This window comes from Castanea sativa, chromosome 6, assembly GCF_040712315.1.
Source record: "Castanea sativa cultivar Marrone di Chiusa Pesio chromosome 6, ASM4071231v1".
Lineage (NCBI taxonomy): Eukaryota > Viridiplantae > Streptophyta > Magnoliopsida > Fagales > Fagaceae > Castanea > Castanea sativa.
The window spans coordinates 48,463,422-48,472,319 of NC_134018.1; the positions used below are offsets into that span (position 1 = coordinate 48,463,422).

The 8,898-nt window shown below is 34.5% G+C and overlaps 1 long non-coding RNA gene across 1 annotated transcript; it reads right to left on the reverse strand.

The window, feature by feature from the left end:
- Positions 1–727: 727 nt before the first annotated feature.
- On the reverse strand, positions 728–7,231 carry LOC142638457 (uncharacterized). Its single transcript, XR_012845018.1, has 2 exons — positions 7,187–7,231; positions 728–851 (listed from the first exon to the last, which is right to left on the reverse strand). It is a non-coding gene; the product is annotated as an uncharacterized LOC142638457 (long non-coding RNA).
- Between the last annotated feature and the right edge of the window lie 1,667 nt (positions 7,232–8,898).

Here is an 8,898-nt window from a genome sequence, read left to right on the forward strand (position 1 = left end):
TTACACCTATAAAATTTCCTGGATTTTGATGATGATTCAATGTCTAGCAATAGGAGATGGGACATCACCAGTTTCAAAGATGTATACGTTGAGCTTCAAGTGACTCTCTTTGGTCACGTTTGGTTGAAGGTAAGTAGTACTTAAATTTTCAGTACTACCAAACATGTTTCCAAAGCTGCCCACCGTTCCTTGCCTTTTCAGAACAAGAATGATAGTTCCGAGCGACTAGCGGTGATATGAAACAGGAAGTCGATGAACTGTTTGTCTGCTTCAGCAAAAAGCACTTTGTTGCTTTCTGTTTCTATTTGGACTTTAATTATGTTGGATATGAGTGTGGATTGTGCATTTGTACTGGGTCCTACATTAGAAGTTTATTAAGTAGATCTTGACTAGTCATTCTGATTTTTTGAGCAGAGTGATTAGCACTATCTCAAATTGTGACATAAATCGCATGATAGTATCAAAGTTAACATGATAATGCTATGTGGCTCGAGATTGCAATGCTACCTCATTTTTTAAGGTCCTCTCATAACTTAGTGATACCAAGCAATATCAGTGATAATTAACAGAAACTTGCAACTGATTTTAATGAAACATAATGTTGCTTAGCTAAGCTTCCAATAGAGAGAGAGAGAGAGAGAGAGAGAGAGAGGAGTAAGCATACTTCCATTTACATTGACTAGCATTTAAAACCTATTTGCAACCAGAAGGAAAGGGGGAAAAAACATTTTGGCAATGGCACATAACTCCTGCACTCACGTTTCAAATTTGACTCCTTGATTCAAGACGGGGAGGAAGACATCAGTTAGAACACTCTTAGACTGGAGAGAAGCCTTGAGCAATTTTACACCCTAACAATAAACCACACAAATTAAGGAACAAATAATTATTAACTATATTTAGATCTGCAAAATATCACATCTTTCACATTGAAATAGGCACATTTCAAAAGCAAATGGATGAGATTATCAAAAGCAAATAGATGAAATCCTTCCTTCCTTCTTTAAGCGTCCGTTTAGTACATGTGCTTAAATAACAATTTTCAACAAAAAGCACTTTGTTGCTTTCTGTTTCGTATTCATCGATGATGATTCAATGTCTGGCAATAGGAGAGGGACCTCACCAGTACCACCAGAGATGTGCACCTTGTGCTTAAGAGAGTCTCTTTGTTCACGTTTGGTTGAAGGTAAGTAGTACTTAAATTTTCGATGCTATCATAAATGTTTCCAAAGCTGCCCACTGTTCCTTGATTTTTCAGAAGAGGAATGATAGTTCCAAGTGGTAGGTGGAGAATGTGAAAGAGGAAGTCGATGAAGTCCTTGTCAGCTTCAGCAAAAAGCACTTTGCGGTTTTCTGTGTCTATCAGAAGTTTCATACTCATATTGGTTACTGCCATAATTGACGTAGAGAAAACCTCAGCAACTCTGAAAAGCAAAAGGGTTTTATTAATAAGACAGAACAACAATTGATGAGTCATTACACCTGAGTCTCCTGCATCTTTTTATAATTGCACCTAACATTGACTTCTAATTAAGCTAGGAACCATAATAAAGATGGAAACAAACCAAGTGATTAAATTATTTATAACATGTGGTTATTAGTAACAATAACAGATTTACTTAGAGAGTTGTTAAGTGGCTGCTAATCTGTTAGTCTTGCTGTTTGTGTATAAAACTCTAAATAAAATAGGTTGCTTGTGCTTCAATTAGAGAATTGACTCAATTGAGCTACTCATATTTTTCTATCCTTTTCTCACTGTTTTTCTTCGTCTGTCAAATTTTTCTTATCTCTAAAACTTTTCAGAAATTAAATTGTATTAACCTGAGTCAACTAGGGAACATTCAATCGATAAGTTTATTGATAATTATAAACTTCTAAATATCCCAAGCAAATGAGTTGCCAGGTAATGCAGTGGCATTCACCCCCCTAAAAGGAAAAAATATATATTACAATCTTCAAAACCACAATATCCATACTAACTATAACATAGAAATAATAGAAAAATTGTACACAGCCCACAAATAGACCGAGCTACGTTGTCACACATGACTCTCATCTTCTCATCATGTATACTCTCTATGTTTTCTTGACTACTATTGCCCCAGCATTGCTTCCCAAGCTATCTAAGTTACACTCACTTATCAAAATTTTCACATTCTCCTTATCATATATTCTAATAAAATTATGTAAGGCACAACTAGCAACTACAATGTTTCCTTGGCCCTTAATATCATATAATAATATTTGCTTCAAAAATCTTCATCTATTCTTCAACACTCTAAAATGTCGCTCAATCACACTTCTAAATAATGATTAAACATAATTAAATTTCTCTTCTAATACATTTTCTCAACCAGCTGCTGGAAATCAGAAAGATGGTATTACTTCCCCTTGTTAGATGTTAAATATCATTTCATTAAGGGGTATTTCTTCCCCTTTGGATAGTTTAGAGATTCAAAATCACCTTTTTTCTTGCCCCATCTGTTAATGTTGTATCATGGTCCATAAACAGTTGTTTTTATGTTGTAGCATGACGATGGTAGTATTAACAACAACAACAACAACAACAACAACAACAAAAAAACCTTGTAATATGACGAATAACAATGTTATTCATATATTCTCACATGGTGTGACACTGACAACAATCATTGTACCAAACATATCACTCATTTTGCATAACTATAACCATTGTCGTCTAAGCATCACCCACATTCTAAGCTAAGATGCACGGACACAGATATGATACGGCAACACGAGTAATTTCAAAAAATCATAACATGATATGGCATATAGGACACTATTAAGACACAAGTACGACATGTGTACAGCACCCCAAATGAAGTGTCCATGCATCCTAGGCTCTAAGCATCCAAATGAAACATTTTAATTATTCAAAATTCTGTAAGGTCCTCAGCAGGAATGAGTAATTTTTATTCAACTTCACCATTCAAGATTCAGTGTTCGAGGGGAAAAAAAAAGGCCCATGCACCACTAGATCCTAGCAAGTGATATTATACATGCTGCTCAAGTTGCATATGCACTACGGTTAAAAATGATTTTCTCCATGACTACACATAACAAGGAGGTGTAAACTTGTCCAACTTTAACAAACACAGAAAACAATTAAAGAAACAAAATAATTCAGAAACCCAACTATAAATGCTGTTAGCCATTTCATATTTGATAATGAACAATCAGGTGCCTATTTTAATCAAATAAAACATGAAAAATCCCCAAATCAATTGAAGGAGAAACCCTAAAATTAAAAAATTAAAAATTAAAACATAGAAATAATCATATCAAATACAAAAAAAAAAAAATAAAAATAAAATAAAAACTTGTGCACAAAGAAAACACGCAAACCACAACGCATATAGACAAAAAGTCATGGATTGATGTGACTTTTATCTTAAGTTGATGGGGTTCAAGTGTGATACTTACTCGAGTTTTGGAGTTGAGTCACGGTTTTTTCACTTAAGACTCAAGCAGAGGCAAAAGCAACCGCGAAATATGAGGGAAGGCTCGGGTTTATATTAGTCGTTGGGCATTTTTATCATTTTAGAGTTTAGTGAGGGTAATTTTGCCAAATAATAATAATAATAATAAATGCGTCAATTTTTTTTTTTCTTTTCATCCACTACAACCCAAATCTCAAATAAAATAAGTAGCAGTAGTTAAGGAGACGAAAAAGGGCACTAATTAATGGGTATTGTTTGTTACCCGCGCAGTGTTACACACTCAATTTTTTTGAACTGAAATTATAAGTTGACGAAATCATGCCTTCAACTTAGGATTTCAGTTAAAAAAAAAAAAAAAGATAAAAAATTTTTTTTTTTTTTTTTAAAAGGGGTGTTTAACAGTTTCGATTTTATTTTGATCTCTGAGGAAGTGTCATCTTAACTGTTGTAAAAATGTTGTAACTATTTATTGTGTCTATAAAACAACTCATAAACTAGTGCAATAAACTCTATTTCATATCGGTTGGAATTCTAGCTTGCACATGTCATTTTAGCAGAATTTTTTCATTTCGGGTGGAATATGCATTATGGACCACAATTGCTTTTATGGCTTTCTTATTATAATTTTTTTTTTTTTTGAATCCCACTTTTATGGGATTTTAAGATCGTATTTTGGTTTATTTCTCCCAAAATTTTTTTTTTTGATTTGTTAGTAGCTTTTTATTAGGTTTGGTCTCAAGTAGCTTGAAGTGAAGCTTTCAATTTTAAGTGAAATCTGATTTCGTTGATTACGGTTTGGGGTTCAGAAATACCTCACTTAAGAGGATGCCTTAATGCAAGTAACAATGAAATGAAAAATACAATGACTACAAATTTACAATACCTAATAAACTAAATACAAAAATCTGAATCTAAGTTGCTATCCAAGGGAATTGATTCACAGTGAACTGTTCCAAAACTAACTAATTCGAAGTGAGCCAATTCAAAGTAATCTAATTTGAAATAAACTATATTACATGAAAGTCTAAGTTATCATTCTAACGCTAAACTAATTAAATGCAGACATAATTCCAATCAAACATGTGTGTCAAAATTGCTAGCACATATCCCAAACGCTTGGTACATATACAATAAAAATAGAATAACCAACATGCATCATCAAAAGCTACAATAATTTTTCATAGGAATGGCAACGGGTCGGGTTATGGCCGGACTTTTGCATACCTGGACCTGACCCGTGAGCCAAGACTTGCGACTCGGACCTGGCCCGATTATTAATTGGATTTTTTTCCGGGGCCAAGACCCGCTCCGCTGGGCTCCACAGGCCCAGTTTATCTTCTTGGGCCCAAATCTGGCCCAACCAAAAATTTTTTTTTGAAGCCCATCAAGATTTTTTTGCCTAGATTCAAGCCCATTCAAAACTCATATGAATGATTTAGGCTTAATAGGTTAAAAACTGGGAAATATACAAACATGAGGTGCTACAGATAGGCATTTCCATTTTGTGGTATCCAAAGCTAATTGATAACAACTGGGAAACACACACAAATATTGACCCCTATGAGCCTAAAATATAATAATTTAGACATATCATTCCATTGGTTCAATAAATAAAAAATCTCCATAGCCTAACATCCACTGATGAATATCTCAACATTTTAATTTGACAAACAAACAATACCCACAATCAATTGGAAGAAGAAAACCCAAACAATGGCTGCATGCTTAAGAGTGAGGCCGACAAACATCAATCTATTTGACAAAAACAAACAATACCCACAAGCAATTGGAAGAAGAAAACCCAAACAATGGATGCGTGCTTGAGAGTGAGGCCAAGACATGGCTTGAGAGTGAGTGAGTGAGGCGTGGCTGCATGCTCTTGTGCGTTAGGGTGAGGCGTGACAGAGAGATTGAGGGCTAGGGTGAGGGCAGAGGGTGTGAGTGACAAAGAAGTGAACTGAAATGGGAAGAGAGGCGGCTGGGTATTGGGTTAGTGAGTTAGGGTTTATAATGATATATATACATATATATAAGGGGTGTTTTAGTAATCTCATATAACCGGGTAATATCCGGGCTGGGTTTCGGATTTTTTTTATAAAACCTGGACCCAACTCGAACCCGCTTCGGGTTTAAAAAAAAAAAAAAAAACCCATATCCGATCCTATTCTTTATCGGGCTGGGTAAAATCCGACCCATTAGGGTCGGGCCGGGCCGGGCCGGGTATTTGCAAGTCGAATCTAAATTGCCATCCCTAATTTTCCATCTCCACATCAATACTCCGTTGGCCAAGAAAGCAAGCAATATAATGCGAAAGAAATAAATTGAAGAACAAACTTGAGATATAATTTTTATTGAAAGAGAAAATTTTTAAATTTCATGACTAAAACATACTCAAGACCAACAAATAATTTTCCAAGAAAAAAGGACCTAGAGTTTCAAGTAAGTTATTTATCATGCAATGCAATGCTAGATTTAATCAATAGGCATTTTAAACTTCTTTGCAACAGAATAACAAAGTTTTGGAAATCCTGCAAAACTCTTGCACCTAGAAGACATCAGTCAAGACACTCTTCGATTTCAGAGAAGCCTTTGATGTGGATAATGTATACAAAAAACAATTTCTTTCGCGAAAGCCACAAAGCATCAGTCAGTTCATTCACAAAAAACTCATGGATTAATCTATTTTTATAAGACTTTGATGTGGATCAAATGAGAGACTCACTTACAGGAGATTTGGAGTTGAGTCACTGTGAATCAGAGGCACACAAAGGAAAAATAAGAGATATAAGATGGAAGGTTCAGGTTTAAACATGTTGAGGATTCTAATGATCTAATTCATCAAATCAGTATGAATTCAAAATCTGTAGAAGTCTATCCTTATCCTTAGTTTGATAAGTTAAATTGTTCATGATAATCAGATTGTATCTTAGGTGAAGTTGTTACAACTTACAAACTTTCAATTTTCAAATGTATGATACTCGTTTTCAATATTCAAATGTACGATACACGTAGCATGATGTTACTACAATTGATAAGGCAGAACATAATTCTCTATGTCTATCATGGTATGCCATATGTTTGAATTTTGTTTTTTGTTTTTTGTTTTTTTTTTTTTTGTGATAATCAGTAATAAAGACCAAGTAATAATCGGTAACGTTTTGGCTCCCAAAGTCATATTCTTGATTCCATTCCTGAATACAATGCGAAGGAGAATGAAGAAAAAACTTGATACATATATTTTTTTTATTAAGAGAGAACTTTTTAAGTTTCAGGACTAAAATAGATTCAAGACCAACAAACATTTTTCCAAGGGAAAAAACATAGGTTTCAAGATATATACTAGTATTGTGTAACACCAGATATAACAGAGACTTCTTTGCAACAGAATAACCAACGTTTTGGCAAATTCCACACAACTCTTGCCTCTATAAATTAAATCTCTATGTTGACTTGTTGTTCCAACTTCGGGAGGAAGACATCAGTCAAGACACTCTTCGACTGCAGAGACGCCTTGAGCAATTTCACACCCTAAAAAAAAAAAAAGGAGGTAAAATATAATTGTTCCAAAAAAATTTATTAACATTAGCAATGTAAGATTTACATTGTAAACTAAACAAATGTGTACAGTATTGTACGCATTTGTTTAATCTACAATGTAAGATTTAGAATGTGCACAAAAAGAAAGAAAGAAAGAAATTAAAGAAACGAAGTAATGACCATCATACCTCATCCATGCCCAATTCCACCACTTTCTCCTCAAGAGCCCCCATATGCTTGACATTAAGCTTGCTATGCAGAGTGATACCAGAAATAGTGGACATGGGTTTCACCTCCAAATAATCCATAATCATGTATGTTACCACTCCTTTCACGTACCCTCCACCACCAGAGGAGCCCGTATTCGTTACGCTTGGTGGGTCTACGAAACTTACCTTCTTTCTCATAGAAGCCTCACACGACGGACACTTCGCGTTGGAGTCATCAGCCACATATGAGTAACAACTATTGTTATAGATTCTAGAACGCCTATACAATGTCTTGGATGTCGATGATTCATTGTCTGGCAATAGAAGAGGGACCTCACCAGTACCACCAGACGTTTACTTTGTGCTTCAAGAGAGTCTCTTTGTTCACATTTGGTTGAAGGTAAGTGGTAATTAAATTTTCAATGCTATCGTAAATGTTTCCAAAGCTGCCCACCGTTCCTTGCTTTTTGAGAAGAGGAATGATGGTTCCGAGTGGAAAGCGGAGAATGTGAAAGAGGAAGTCAATGAATTCCTTGTCCGCTTCAGCAAAAAGCACTCTGGCTTTCTGTGTCTGTTAAAAGTTTTAAACTCATATTAGTTACTGCCATGATTGACCTAGTGAAAACTTCAGCAACTCTTAAATCAAAGGGTTTGATTAATAAGATGAAAAAATAATCTTTGAGTCCTTAGGTTAGGCCCCGCCTCTTTTTACAGTAGCACCTCGCATTGACTTCTGAACCCAAGGCAACACGATTATACAAGGAAGTTGTAGACAGAATCAATTAGGTGCTGGAATTATTTTTGAGTAAAAAAAAAATTTAGGAGCTGTATTTTATTTTATTTTTGAACCAAGGACCTGGAATTATTTGATACTCATAAACTTCTAAATACTTGTGTGGATTTTTAATAGTAAAAAAGAAACGTTATAGAAATAGTAATCAACTAGGAACAGTAATCTTCCTTAAAAAAAAAACTAGGAACAGTAATTATTGCTTAGCGTTAACGCCGCCATAAATAATAGGCTAATTCTCATTTGATTAATGATTACTGTTGGATGTATCAATCAGGCCCAAAAAAGAGAGAAGGAACTCTAATTATTTATAAATTTGGTATTACACCCTTATTTCATAGGGTCGTTCTACGGTACCTCATATTTTGGGGGGAGAGGGGGTATACGGTATCCACTTAAATCTTAGTTGTATATTTCACTTGTTTTAATCTGGTTTGTATATTTGATTTTAATAAGATACCTGCTACTAATCATCTAGGTTTTCTATAAAACCCAAAAAACAAAACATATGGGTGTAGACATCAAAATTTTTATGATGTATCCATAACCGTCCAATTGATCATGATCGAGTATTTTTTATCAAATTAATTTCCAATCGATGATGTAGACAACAACAAATGAAATCAAGCCATGTGGCAACATCAAATGAAGAAAGACACGTGACAATGTCAGAAGAAAAGACTTATATGGAAGGTTCTTATTAAATGGAAAACCAAATTAAATTCATAATTAACTTTTAATAAATGTTGAGAGAAAAATCCAAATCAAATGCTATTAAGTTGCCTATAAATAAAGACTTCTCATATGAGAAAAAGAGGACAGAAACTTAGAGAGAAAAACCCTACTGACACTCTGCCAAAATAGAGAGTCATCTCTAAGTCTAAAAGAGCACTCTTGCTCC